A 15,021-nucleotide genomic window follows, 5' to 3' on the forward strand; every position below is an offset into this window, starting at 1 on the left:
TCTTCTCCAGAGTCAACTTGCAAGGACAATTCTTTTGTTTGGCAAAAGTTAATCTACATGAGCGTTTATTCCTTTGATGATCTCGGGTTTTTGCTTTGTGGGTGAGTCAAAGCCTCATTTTTTTTAATATTCAAATATTCAATACTAAACATTTGTGTCTACCCCTTTTGCTTGTACACTATGTTAACTATGTAACTACTCAGGTAGAAGGAAGTTAAACTACCAGAAGTGAGTCCATATGAAAAAGACTGGAAGGATACTGTTTTCATTGGGGGAACAGCTGTATTCTTAAAACTTGTAAGACAAACAAACAAAGGAAAAACTTAGCTCAAGCTTTACACTGGGGCACATTTGTAAACAACTTAAGACGCATAGTTCATATGCAAATATGCACATTTTAGGCAGGGTTAACTGACAGTTTTAGTAATTAATCTTTATATCAATTACACACATTCTGTGTTAACTGACAACTCGTCTAAATGTTCTGCAAGTTGCAATCAGGCAAAGTGATCAGCTCTTGTAGCCAACAGTGGTTAACAGCTCAGAACAAATATAGAATAGTCAGGATAAATGGCAAACTGTTGACACATGAGTTTTAATGCCAGTCAAAATAACCAGGTAGACAAAAGGCCTTCCATTTACTGAAATCTTCTAGTTTATGGAAACTCTTCCGTGTTTCCCCATAACTTGTAACCACATAGGAAAAACCAGCATAATCCTAAGGTATCATCTACAGGAAGTAAAAAGGTCATTTAATGTTAGTAGAAGGTAGACCATGACATGGAAAGTGTCCATCACTTACACTGTCACAAACAAGACATCTGTTCTCCTTACTTTGGAAATTACACTTAAATTAGGTAGGTCATTTTAGTAAGGATATTCTCAGAAAATTGTAGATGATTACACTGGCCACAATTCTGGCACTTTCTTAGTAATTAATATTCCATAATGTTTCCATATAATTCTGGCCTAACAAAATAGGTGTTTTCTTCCTTGTCATCCTTGAACACATCTTTTAATGTGATTAAAATTAATAAATAAAATTATCACAACTGTTAAACACTTAAAAACTCTTACTTCTACATTAGGAGAATCCATTTGCTTCCCACCCACTTGTATTTTTTACTAAATTCCTGTAACTAAAATATTAAATTAGCTTTTCCCATTTTCTGATTTAGGAAAAAGTTTCTCATATTGAAGCCTTATAGCAATTAGAATTAACTTACACTGAACTAAATAAGGAAACCAGAGTAAATTTGGTTGTATGTTTACATTTTTTCCTCAAGAGCTACTGCTGAGGTTTGGCAAAAGGTCATGATCCAAGACAAGCCAAACAGCAGCCCAGGCTGGGCCACACACATGCACATATACCAGACAAGTGATTTTATCATCAACCAGAAGCATGAGAGAAGGGGAAGAACCCCAGTATCATGATATTGAATGACCACAGCATGACCCAGTTGAAGCCCAAAAAGAAATGCTTTCCTAACTATCAGTTATGGTTTTCCATCATTTCTGATGCAGCATTCTCACTTAAAAGTATCTGTTCTGAATCTGAATGACGTGTCATTAGTGGTGTGGGAGTACAGATCTCGTGGCGTGACCTGAAAATAAATCAAAACCAAGTGCCTGTACAAGTACAGATAGAGGGAAGCTACATGAAGTTAGCTATAGTCATAAAAACTGCAGCACTTATATCCAGGCTGCAGAGCTGCACAAAATGAAAATGGGACAATATTTATTGAAATATATTTCCCCTAATTTCATTAGAGTTGTTAGATAAACTGGCTGCATGGTACTCTGATCTTAACTCGACCTAAACAGGTAGAAGAACAATAGAGAATGAACTGTGTTATTATTAAAAAACAATCTCAAATGGTTACAGAGGAGACTTTCCTTTTCACCTGCAAGTCTGAACTTATGTAAATTACATACAATAGCCATTAAGCACTGTCTTCTTATTTGTAGGTATTTGCAAATAATGGGCCCACAGGTAAAAAAAATCAAGGATTCCTTTACTAAGAACCACAAGCTGATGGAAGTTTATCATCTTACACATTAAGCTTTCAACTGACTTTTACTTACTGAAAACATTTAAGAGAAACCTTAAGAAAAATAGCTGACTTGAAGAGGGGAAATCTGTGTCTGAAGTATTCACTTCCTGATGGCTTAGCTAAGAGGTAAATGAAACAAGAGGAACAGGCTACTAATGGGACTTCACAAGAACATTTAATAACTACTCCAGGCCTCTCAGCTAATAGACATCTTCCATGGCCAAATCCCCAATTATCTAAATGTATTCTTGAGATTCTTGATGCTTCAAGGTCACAGTATGTATTTACACAGTACAGAACATAGTGGGGAAAAAATCACTAAAGTATAGACAGTCCATTAACAAAAGAATCAATTTATTTTAAACTATATTCTGACATTTTGTACCAGCATCTTTGCCTTCAGACATTGCATATTCTTCCTCCAACTTACAATATATGTACTGTAGATATTTTGAATACATATTCATAACAAGAATATTCAGCTAATTCCAGTACTTTGTTCAAATTCCTGACATCGATACATCTTTCATAAAAAATTATGGGTTGTACCAAGAGGACATCTGTGTTTAGAAAGCTGTCATTATGGTGCTGCAAACTTTCCAAAAAAGCTCTGAGAAGAGCAATCAGTTGTTGAGCAGATGCCAAATACCAATGAAATACGACTGACTTTCCACATTTTGCATACTATGAAACAACAACAGCCAAAAAAAAAAAATAAGGTCACGTCTTAGACTTCTTTCTCATGTGAAATATTACAGCTAAACTAAATGTCACCTTTGCCCAAGAAATGAATGCAGACTCCAGATCTTTCACGAAAAGATTATGGTCACTGCGGTAGGAAAGAGGCACAGCCAGTGAAGAAAGACAACAGTTAGCACCTATTCTGCCATCATGACAGCGACTGTCAGGGTTGGCACTCCTGGATACAGGAACCAAGAATTAAAGTGATATTGGCAAAATGTGTTTTGAAGATATTTCAAATGGACCCATCTGTACAGGAGCCAGTAACTTGCTGTACTTTGGTAGCATGAATATAATAAAAAACTTATTTTCATCTCCGTTGTTGGTAAATGCATTGTGGATCAAACAAATATCATGAAAGAGGCAGGTTAAGTAATAATGATTACCTAGTACCATCATCAGTAACTAAATTAACTAAGGTGCTCCCATGGAACTCCAGAGCTCTTTATTTATTTTTTTTAAATGGTGAGAGTGGATATTTAACATACTTTCCAGAATCAGAAAAGTTATGGTTACATCTCAGTTTCGTTCCAAGAGATAAAAACGAAACTCTTTTCAGTTAGAAACATCAGATAATAAACATAAACATGCACACAAACATGAACAATAATTGTCCAATAATGGTCTGCCTTTCCAGACACAGAGGCTATAGGTCTTTTGTTTGCTTAGCATGTTGATGATGCATTCTCCTTTAATTTCCCCTTTTTAATTCAAGCCATTACTGGTTGGATTCCCTGAAACAACAGACCCTAAGGACTCGACAAAAAAATAAATGCTGTCCATTCAAGGTGCTAATGAACAATGGGAGGTTTCAGACCCATCACTTGATGGCAATAATGACATGCAGAACAACAGAAAGGTCATCACATTTTGGTTTTTCATTTAAGGCTGATGACTCATTCACATCAAATGTGCTGTGGTAATTTGGCAGTTATTCATTATTTAGGAACATGCCTCAAAGTGTAAAACAAAGTACCAATAATGGCAGCTGAAACAAAACAGAGACATGCTTTATGATGGTTTGCTTGCTCAAAGAATCCCATAGAACATTATAAGTTATTTCATTTTCACAGTAATAGTCATAGAGCAAGAATGTAAGACTCGGTATTTGAACTGAAGGAGCAGCATGTCAAGTAAGAAAAAATGAGCAAACAGCTTGGTAAAACAGGATAGACTGCAGTACAAATTTGTTGATAGATTTTTATACCTGTGTATGATAGAAAATAACATTTTAAAAGATTAATTAATGCAGTTTCACTCTAAATATAGCATCAACCAACCAGAATATAGGTACAAAGATGTTTGGCACCTGCCTCTACTTTCATTTTTTCAATTTTTTTATTAATAGCTCAAAACTAAATGCATTTCCAAATTAAAAAAAAAAAATCATCTACACTTTCCAGATTCTTCTACTTTGGCATGTTTTTAAGAAATAAAAATTCAACATTCAAAACATATGCAACTGTTCCTATATGTTTTCTTTTTCATGCCACAAACCCAGACATATATGGTAAGATCACGTTAGGTCTTGCCTATGCAGGCACAGGGGCAGATGCTTGGCACTTGTAACCTGGGGACTGAAGACAGAGTGGCTGTGCCACCCAGCCCCTAAGGAGGGGTCCCTTGGATCAGTTGTGTGGGGCTAAAACAAGACTGAAAGGTCAGAAGAAATAAATGCTGAGAGCAGATAAAGTGGGTTTCAGTGTCCACAGCTCTGCAGTGCCAGCAGAAAACGCCCCTCTGCTGCCAACAATGCCTTGGTGTACAGTGACAGATCTGGCATTATGTTGATTACAATGGCAGAGCTTGTGTCTATCCATACCTATGGAGAGACATGAGGAGCACAGAAACCTCGGGTAGCTGCAAAGAGCCAGAGGCTTCCTTAAATTCTACACCTACTGGGACGTCTCTCTGTATGCATGCCTAGAAGGCAGTTCAGCATGGGTTATGTTTCTTGACGTGTGTTCCACTCCTCCTGGAAAAAGGCTAATTGTTGGGGGAAGAAGAAAAAAAAAAAAAAAAAAAAAATCAGTTCAGAGCTTAATTCCACCCTGTGAGAAAACTGTAAAGAAAGTGAAATAGTAGGGGGAAAAATATACTTAACTTTTTTTTTTTTTAATTTTTAAATTAAACACACAGACCAAACAAATGTAAAACAGACACATAGAAAGTGGGTAAAGCATATTTTCTACTGAGAACGGTTTCAGCTCCAGTTGTAGGAGTTGTTATTCCACATTCTAAAACTGCACTGCTTTGCCTGTTACAGATTTCCAGCAATATGTATTCAACATGCCTAGGTCAAATTTCAAACTCTGGAATCACAGTACAACAATAAAATGAAATACTGGAAATTTTTCCAGAATTGTCAAAAGTGCATCTGAATTAATCTTTTATAATAAAATATGGAGATTTACATTTTTATACCAAATTATCAGAGGTATCAGTGCAATGAAAACGTGTTTTCTTAGATATGAGAACCTTAAAATACATAGCCATCATATCATGAAGTCTTGGATGGGTTTTTTTTTAAGGAAATATTTGATTATTTTTCTGTTACTGTATCAAGGTTGACTTGGAAAACCACAAGTGATTCTTTATTGAATTTCAGTTTGAGCTTTCGTGACTTAAAACATCCAAAGAAAAGAGGAAAGACTTCTAGCCTGAGGTGTAAAGCAAAGATAAGTACCCGCAGATGGCACACAGATTAATCTAAGAGCATTTTGAGCCAAAACTAAGATAGTTTGTTACTGAGTGTAGATCAAGAAAATACGAATAATCTTTCCTATGACATTTATTTCATTGTACTGTTTCCATAATGGAGAAATAGAACCCTTCTAAACCCAAGGTGAACCAATTAAAAGATGTCAAAGACCAACTCCATCTTTCTTCCTGCTTATTATTTCTACAGTTTCATTAAAAAAGTAAGAATGTTAATTAACAATATCACAAAGAACATAGACACTGACACAGGGATCCAGGGACCTGCAGTAATTAGTCAGCTCATGATGGGAGATGGACAAGGCAACACAGCAATAACCTTCACCCTTCTCCTGGAATAACCATACTCAAAGCTGTTCTTCCTGTTTACCTGGGAACATGGCAACACCCAGATACATTCCAGCATTGTATAGAGCAGGAAGCCCTTTCCAGAAAAGGAGGGGGGACACCATTTGAACATTTAATTCAGCCAGTGTTAGAGGCAACGTTAATTGCATAGAAATCCTGTCAATTTAAAGCGTCAGTAAGTAGTTTAAGGATAACAGAGGAGAATCGCCTATAAGCAGTTTAGCTGAGAGGAATTAAATCTTGCTGGAAGACTGGTCTGAGAATCCTTCCCCAGAAAGCCCTGTTTTACACAAACTGGGTCTTTGGTAATAACTTAGACAAACCACGTGTGCTAATGAGAAGGCATGCAGAATTGTCTTCTGCAGAAATGAGGGTTAATGTGAACCCTCTGCAGAACTTCCTTGAGTATTTTCAGTGCACAGTTGCTACATTTGCATTTTCCTGCAGGTAAATGTCAGAAATTTTAAAATGCTTTTTTGCTAAAACTTCATGTAAATGACAGATGAATGATAGAGCAAACTATGAGGCTGAAAAATAAGACCAGAGGTTCTGTGTGAATGTCTGATTTCCACCCATTCTTTAAAATCACTGCCATATACTTTATATTCTATACAATGTGTACATTGAGATTTTCAAGTAAAAAGTATTAAAGAAATTTAAAAATCTTATTTCTTATATCTCAGAACTGCCAATATTAATTTCAAGCCAAAATATATTCTATTATAAATAATAAGAAGTTGGCACATACTTAACAATCTGTCTCTGTTGGTCCCACTTCAAATGTTGTTTTGCGATGATTTTCATGCTTTGTTTCGTCACTAGTGTTTCAGGCAAAATGATACATTTTTAAATACATTTTCTTTTGCTTCCATGAAAGTCTGTTATTCAGCCTTAGGATATGCAACGATGATTGAAAGCCCTTACAAAAATCAACATAGACATAATAACACACAATAGTAGCTGGGGCCACAGGAACACCCACAGGTCTACATACCCTGAAAGAATACCAAAAAATGGAGGAAACAGGAAAGGGAACACAAAAAAAGGATGCCGGGAAAGAAGCAGTATGTTATTGTTGGAGGCCATTATTGCTGAAAGCTGTTGGTGTGCTTTGTTCAGTAAGGCATCCCTTTCTTATCAATCCTTCTCACCACACAGAGTAATAGAACTCCTTTTCCCCGCTTATTTACTCACACCTTATTCCATGGCATCTCTTCTCCTACTTTGATCACATGCCAGAAACAGTGCTTTATTTCCAGAGTTTTCCTAGGTCAGGCCTGGCATCCAGCTATTCTCTCCCACAAATAATTCAGTTTACTCATCAAACCTTCCTTCGGGCATGCAGGGCACAGAAAAGCTGCCCTGTTAACACCTCCCAGTGCTGTTGGAGCTCTGGGAGAGCTACATTATTGAGGAAGAATCTGGTGTCAGTCCTCAAAGGGACTTTGTGGTGGCTACTTTAACACATGTATTTATAAATCTGCTCTTGCTACATCTTCTTAAAGGATGACGGCATCTGACACAAATCATGTATTATCTTAATGACATCACTATAAAAAATGTCAGATGAATATATCATTGTGGTGGGCTGACCTTGGCTGACTGCACATCAGACCAAGAGAACTATTTGTGGTCCTAATGGGAAACAGAAGCCTAGATATTCATAAATTCAATTAAGTGATGTGCTGAAATACAGCTAAACTACGTTACATAAATTAAAAAAAAAATCCCAGGAGAAAGGAATCATTCACTATTTAAACAACTCTATAAACTAACTTTACAAGTGAGTTTATTTCATATTCCTGTCATTTATGACTATTAATATTTATTTTTTCATATAGAAAATCTTTTATATTTTTTCTAATATACAATGCCCTGATAAAACTCTTAATGATTGTGCTAAGGCAAGAACAATTTTGGTGTCTAATCAACTGTTTTGTAAAGTAAAAATTTATAGTGCAGGGAAACTATGACTTAACAAGAGTTCAAGCAAAACTCCTAAGAAACACTGCCAAGTGTTCTACACATCTGCATTTTAAAAGGTATAGAAAAATAATAATTCCTTGGAATAACAACTCTTGCATCAAACAAATGTCTCTAAACCAGCAGACTATTAGACTACCCTGGGTCAGGAATGCAGCTACAGTTGACCCTGAGGAACTGGCATTTTATTTAATTGTACAAGTGCTTTGCACTAGCAACAGGAAAGATGCTTTTAATTTTAATTTGACAGCAAAAGTGATCTGCAAATTATAACCTTTCATTCCAGCCTGCGATTGTCTAATACAACTTTCTTTCACTCTGTTTCTAATCAATTCTCTCACTTTTAACCACTAGTTATTTTCCCTGCATTTCACTCCCTTTGCTTACATTCCGACCCTCTCAATTTCAAGAAGAAATTCCTGGCTTTTGTCATGTTCTGACTGTTTTCTGTTCATGCAACAACTGTAATAATTTGTATAATAAGATGTATTTCCACTAAACAATTTCCCTGAAATTATATTTAACAAAAATACGTGTCTTATATTCATTCCTTGCATTTTGAAACACTTTAATCTTTTACACCTGAAAAGAAATACACAATGTTTTGCCCTTTTAAAAGGTGATGGATCCAGTACCTACTCATAAAACACTTCACACCACTAGACTGGGATCTAAATGTTTTTAAACAAAAAAAAAACCAAAACAACAGCTTCTTAATATTTTTGTCCAGTAAAATGAATTCTTGAATTATGATTTATGACCATCACTTGCAAATTTCATTCTTACAAAAAATGTAATTATCTTGATTTTTGTATAGTCTTCTTACACAATTTTTAGACACTAGGATAATTAATGTGATCTATAAAAATTAATATGTATTACTATTGAAGGCATAATACATTGAATCATGTCTATAAAGGCAAAAATATCTTGATTATATGAGACATAAGGAACGCAAAGATGATTACCATTGCAAAATGCGATGGCATAGAGAACTCTTCAAAGTATTTAAATTACATAATACATACAATTTTAACAATTTGATATAATAATAATAATAAATAGTATGTAAACAATAAGTACCGATCAAGGCAAATTAGATCTTGTATTCCAAATGTCTCCCGCATCTCTCCATGGAGGAAACTTGCACAGATGAGGCCCCACTAGTCCTTCATAAATTAATGTTTGTAATACTGATCATCAGTAGAGCTACACTTATTCTTTCAAAGTCTCAGATAGGATGGCCAACAGAACAACATCCATCAATAGAAAAATTACAAAGCACTGTAGCTTTTATTACTCTCTGTTGATTTAATAACAAAACTACATTCTTTTATTTGAAACAATATTTACCATCACTCAGTATGCAGTTTGTGTTGTGGCCTCTCAACTGCTCTTCTGCAAAAGCATCTCTCCTCATGGCTATTTCAACTGCCAAGAAAATTAAAGCTGACCCTTGACCCTGCCATGTCTCTTTTTTATTCAAAACCACTAAAATACTTCTCCCTTTAGGAGACATTTATTAATGGGGAAACAATGCTGTTTCAAAGTGACATTTCCTTCCTAAGTTGTCATTTCTTCCAAGTGATCTTAAACCTTCTAAGCTCAGCAACAACTCTGTGATGCTGATTTAAATTCAAGGTAATTGTGAATAAAGTTCATTATAACTATTTGTGCACTAGCAGAATCCAACCTTTTTACTAAAAGATGACTGCAAATCTCCCTAACAGATGGCCTGATGTGAAACTGGCTTGCTGGGGAGCAGGTCACTCTGACTTTCCTATTTTGAATTTAATTTCTATTTTGAAATTTTGAATTCATCCTTTTCCTGAGAACTGTTATAACAACTCACCCCAACAGATCAGCAACAGTTGGCATAGAGCTCTATAAATAATGCACATGTTATTTGGAAATTCTTCCTTTTCTAGGTTATTTTCATTTAGTCAATATTGAGACATAAAATAATTGTTATATTTATACAAGCAGTATCAGTAAAGAACGCTGGGGCACAGCTGGTCAAATCACGCAAAGCATTCACAAACTGGCACACAAACATTTCTGAAACAAAGAGCAGGACTGGATTATCTCTTCTTCAAATCAACTGACCTGAATGGCAGAAAATTTCTTCAACACTTTCAAGTACTCAAAGCATATCAAACTCAGGAACTACTTAATTCCTAGCAGAGCCATGACAATATACACTGGTCACCCAGAGCACGGCAGGGAAAGTGTTGGCCTGGGTCCAAAAAAGCACTTAGACCAACTAAAGTAAAACTTGAGCAGAGCATTGGTACTAAGTCCCAGAGTGCAATTCACAGCCCCCACTTCACCTCCTACATGTCCAAATGGCTGCAGCTACTTCAGCCTTCACTTTTCAATTTCCTAAATTGCAGAAAGGGTGCTGGGCATGCCCAATACCTCAGAGCTTGGTGACACACAAAAGCCCTTTTGGGATTCACAGGCAAGACATGCTGACACCATGGGTCTCTGTGGGGCCACACAGGCTAAGAGGATGCCATCAGCAAAGCCACGAACACGAAGCACAGCCCAGCATCCAAGAGAATGGTGAAATATTGCCACCCATCATTCCTACAAGAACCAATTACAGCTGGAGAAATGAAAGACACTGTTTTGGTACCATCCTCACCCAAAAGGGATGGAAAACTACATCTGAAATACACAGGAGCTAAAGAAACTGGCAGGGGTCTCTGTTCTCTAAAACAGTATTTTTGTATTTTACCGAACAATTGTTTACAGCAAAACCCATTAACTCCTTGTTGAAGAAATACCCTCAGCTCTTGTCTGCCTCTGTTTTTTTCTTTCTGGCCCCATAAATCTTGACTACTCAAATACATATTGGCACAGCTCCACTTCAACAAGATCTACATTCTGGTTAAGGCCTTTCCCACAGAGGCAGTGAATGTGTGATGTGCTCAGGCTGAAGAGGCTGAACCTGAGTGCTTCTCTTCCAAAGCAGATACTCCAGCCAGCAGGCCAGTACGGAAAGCACAATTACTTTCTTTTATGACCACATTTCAAATAAAATATGGAGTCAGTTATGCCTATAAAGAAGAATGACTTCATTAGAAGCATTAGGTTGCAAATCCCAGTCCCAGGAAAAAAACGTGTCAGGCTTCAGCACTTCTGAAAGGCTCAATGCCTGTTCAGTCCCTCAGCCATGATGGCTGGTTTGGATTCTCTTCTTACAGACCTAATTCTCCCTGTTCACTGTATAAAGAGCTTAGGCCTCCAAAGAATATTTGAGAATTACATTTTGAAAGCTAAGTATCTGTTCTACACATGACAGTGCTGAGAAGCACTACGTCTACTATACCTGGTTGCTGATGGGAGTCTTAGCAACTTCCTCAGCTAGCAAGCTGCTAAATTTTCTGTTTAAGGGCTGTATGTATTATTTACCACCCATTTGGCTGGGGTTTAGTTTGCTTTTAGCTGTTTTCAGATGGCTCTGAAATAGGCCAAGACAAGAATCAATTTTCTCTTCAATCCAGCAAGCAAAACCCAAAGAAGACAGCAGTGGGAAAGCAGAGCAGAGAGCATAATTAATGTGACACTTTGCTCCCTTCCAACACAGAGAGCTAAGGTACGTGTTTGGGATTGCAACTCCAATTTCTAATGGCACAGTGCAATACCCATAAGAAACACTGCAGACAATACTTCGAAAACCAATTTATGATTTCAAAAAGACATGGAACATGAGGCTAAATATGATTTTGCATTTCCTTTTCCATATAGAGCATTTTTAAAAGGGCTAATTCTGAAGAACAGTTTTTTCCTCTGGACCAATATACACTGTGCACATATTCCACTTTTATCCCTTCTCCTTTGCTGATAAGTGGTGGGAAAGGGCAACTCAGAAAAAATGTCATCCCATATCTGTCTTCCACTCAGCACACACTAACCCAATTCTCAAAAATCTCATCAGTGTTCAGCTCATTAAATTCAACTGAAGGACGAGAACGAAGCCGCACCACTAACTGTGCACAGTTTGTGTTTACCAGCAAGAACACTGTATGCAGTGTTGCTTACAACATACCCTGTAGTAGGAAGCTTTCTTGTTGGAAGCTTTGACAATTTATCTATTCATATCAAAGTGAAAGAGAGGCTGCTTTAAAACTGGTGCTCCTTGTCCTAATGGGAAAAGGAGAATATTAAGAACTATTACAGTGAAATCTCTGTTGCCATCAAAAGGTCGTTGATTCAACAGACAAACAACCTAGTGTTAATAATTTAACAAAACATTTTTCACACAGATTACATGCTCATCCATCAATATATAGTATTTTTCACTTCAAGAAAATAATTTGTTTTTAAAATGCCGATTACAAAGAATTGTGTGAAAATGAAATATAAAGCTGAAGTAATTATGCTCTTACCTAAGTAACATAATTAAAAACACAAAGAAAAGAAATGCTGCCATTGTCTGGACATAGATTCATTAACAAGAGTACTGTCCTAAAAAGAAAACAATATTGCTGTGAAATTTTTTCAGAAGTCTTTTGATTTGAAAAGCTGTTTATTAAGGCAAGCACATAGGCCTGAATTTCATCACTCGCTTGTCTCTGTTTTGAGCACGTTCGAGCACGAGGAAGAGAAGGTAGGAGGCTGATTTTGACCTTGCGAAAGTAACTACACCAACACATTCCTGCCAAATAGTGTATAAAACAAGATAAACATTACAAATTATTTCAATCATCCTAAACTCAAGAAAAATAGAACTCATACAATAATCAAAAGAGTAGAGAGCAGTTAAGACTCTTTCACTTACTTTGAAAATAAGTTTTTCAGCTCAAGAAAAGTATGTTAAAAATACCTTGCTTTTGAAATTGTCAGCATACTAAAAAAAAAAGCATATGCAGACATCTATTATTGCACAAACAGGACCACAAAATGAGAAGCTTATCTCCCTCTCTAACTCAAGCCTCAAAAAACCCATTCCCTACATATTCTGAATATTTAAAAAAAGTAGATTTATAAATGTGTGTTAATAACAATAGCCTCAAATACAAGCTCCATATTGTTTTAACATTATACTGACAGTCTCCTGATAACTTACGATATACTAAATGGTTTTCAAGAAATTGAAATGTAAATTATTTATCAAAACATGAACAGTCAACAATGAAAGTCATAATGGTATTTTTTATGCGGGCTTCAAAAATATTTTGCAGATAAAGTCAAAATCTGCAAGTTAAAAATAAAGCAAAGCCCATCATCATCCAACAAATTTAGCAGTTTTAGTTGCAATCATGTATGTATTTCTCCATAATTGATGATGACAACACACTTGTTTTTTATATATGAAATAGAAAATTTATTGTGCATTTAACTATTCATTTTATTGCTTTTAAGCTTTGGGTTGGTGAATGCTGCTGTTAAAAAAATGTGAGTGTTGGAAATGTTGACAGTTGACAGGTAGGGGTTTTTTTGTTTTGTTTTAATGAAGGTTCCTCTTGTGTAGAGTTGAGCTAAATATTGTCACTCTACCTTTGACTCTATGCAATGTACGTGTGATGATCCAAAGCCACGTTATATAGGTGGCATCAATTAAAATTATTCCCTGACACAGTACCTACAGGTGCAGAGAACAAAAGAGAATTTGGTAATTTAAAAAAGCAATTTTCATATACTAACAGATTCTGAGAGACTGTGTACTGAACTGCGCACCCATTTCAGTAGAGGATTTGAACTGCTTCATGGCAAGATATTAGAATTTAAACACTTCTGTGATTAATTTGCCACTTTTGTAATTTGATTGTATCTTCAATGTTGGAGCTTTTCAGAAGTTATAATACTGCAATTAATCTAGAAATTTGGTCAACATTTGGAGTAAGTTGTTACTCTTGATTGACTAACAAGCTGGGGTAGTACAGTCTCGTAGATGTTAACTATGTAGAACCACAGGATTCTAGAACCACTAGCCATGACCAAGTACTGCTACATTCCACTAAGCTGATAAATTTGCCCATTTATATGTTAAATAAAATACAGATATCCAGGGTTGCATCAATAAGATTTGCACTAGAAGTATTCTTGTACTTTTGTATATTTCTGGCTGAATGACTTGTTTCCAGGAACAACAAAAACACAAGAAAATATTTTATATTCATCTTAAAGAAAACTCCAGAGGGCCCCAGTCAAGGCTAGAGCTCTTTTGTGCTGTGCAAACACATTTTTTCCTATTCTGGATATATATAGAATGACAGGTGATAAGCTTACCCATATACAATCATTTGCAGGATCAGCCACAGATGTTATGTTCCCTGCCCTAAAGAGATCAGAATAAAATTCATCCAAGTTTTGTCACTGACCTCTGAGAAACCAGAATGAAGTCAAAGAAATTCTTGCATTACAACTATTTCAAACACAACAGAAATACAAAGTAGAAATTGAAACAAAACTTAAATAAAACATGATTGCTGTGATGTTGGAGTTAATTTTAAATTAATTCTATGAACTGTGAGCATTTCTCTGGGCACAGTCTCTTCCCGATACTGATTATACCAAAAAACCTCCTTCCCGACTAATCTGTTCATTCTGACTTAACTAATGTATACGTGACACCAGTGTTAAGGATCTGCACAAGATTTATAGGCTACCACAGCGTGAACTCATGCCAGTAGAGTCCTAATTACTTTCAGAAAAATGGGAAATGTGATGACCATGTTTATTGTTATAATCTTTTTTTTCTTTTGAACTAATCCAACACAGCTTAAATAATTCACTGGGAAGACAAAATATTCATAAAAGCTGTACAAGACAGTAATTCCTGATGGAAGTATCAGAAACCTGCAGCTTTCTGAGTAGCAGAAAAAGGCTGTCCAATTGCTGAAAAAACCCCACCAAAAGAAAAACTCAACAACCCAAAACCTGGCATAGGCCAACATTTCTGGTATTTATAAATGTCCGCAGTGTCACCCAGAAAACAGATAACTACTGTGCAGTATATTAAGATCCTTAGTCCAGCTGGTCCATTTTTTTCTAAGCTTTAAAAACCATTTCAAAAAATACAAAGCATTTTAAATGGATTTCAATGGTCTCTTTCTTCTTCTACATAAAATCACTCAGAAGAAGGATGTTTTCTTAAAAACAATCTGCTATCCAGGTCCACCCTCCCAAGCATGTCCCTTGGAGCTGTTCCCAAACTATCCCCAAAGCA

At 36.0% G+C, this 15,021-nt stretch overlaps 1 protein-coding gene across 1 annotated transcript in view; it reads right to left on the bottom strand.

Annotated features, from left to right (window-relative positions):
• Nucleotides 1-15,021, bottom strand: part of LOC121660085 (adhesion G protein-coupled receptor A3-like) — a 263,515-nt gene that overhangs the window by 163,895 nt on the left and 84,599 nt on the right. The gene's annotated exons all lie outside the window — the stretch shown is intronic.

Source organism: Corvus kubaryi, unplaced genomic scaffold, assembly GCF_017639235.1.
Source record: "Corvus kubaryi isolate FWS band 111438036 unplaced genomic scaffold, C.kubaryi_AGA036_p1.0 138, whole genome shotgun sequence".
In the NCBI taxonomy this organism is placed as follows: domain Eukaryota; kingdom Metazoa; phylum Chordata; class Aves; order Passeriformes; family Corvidae; genus Corvus; species Corvus kubaryi.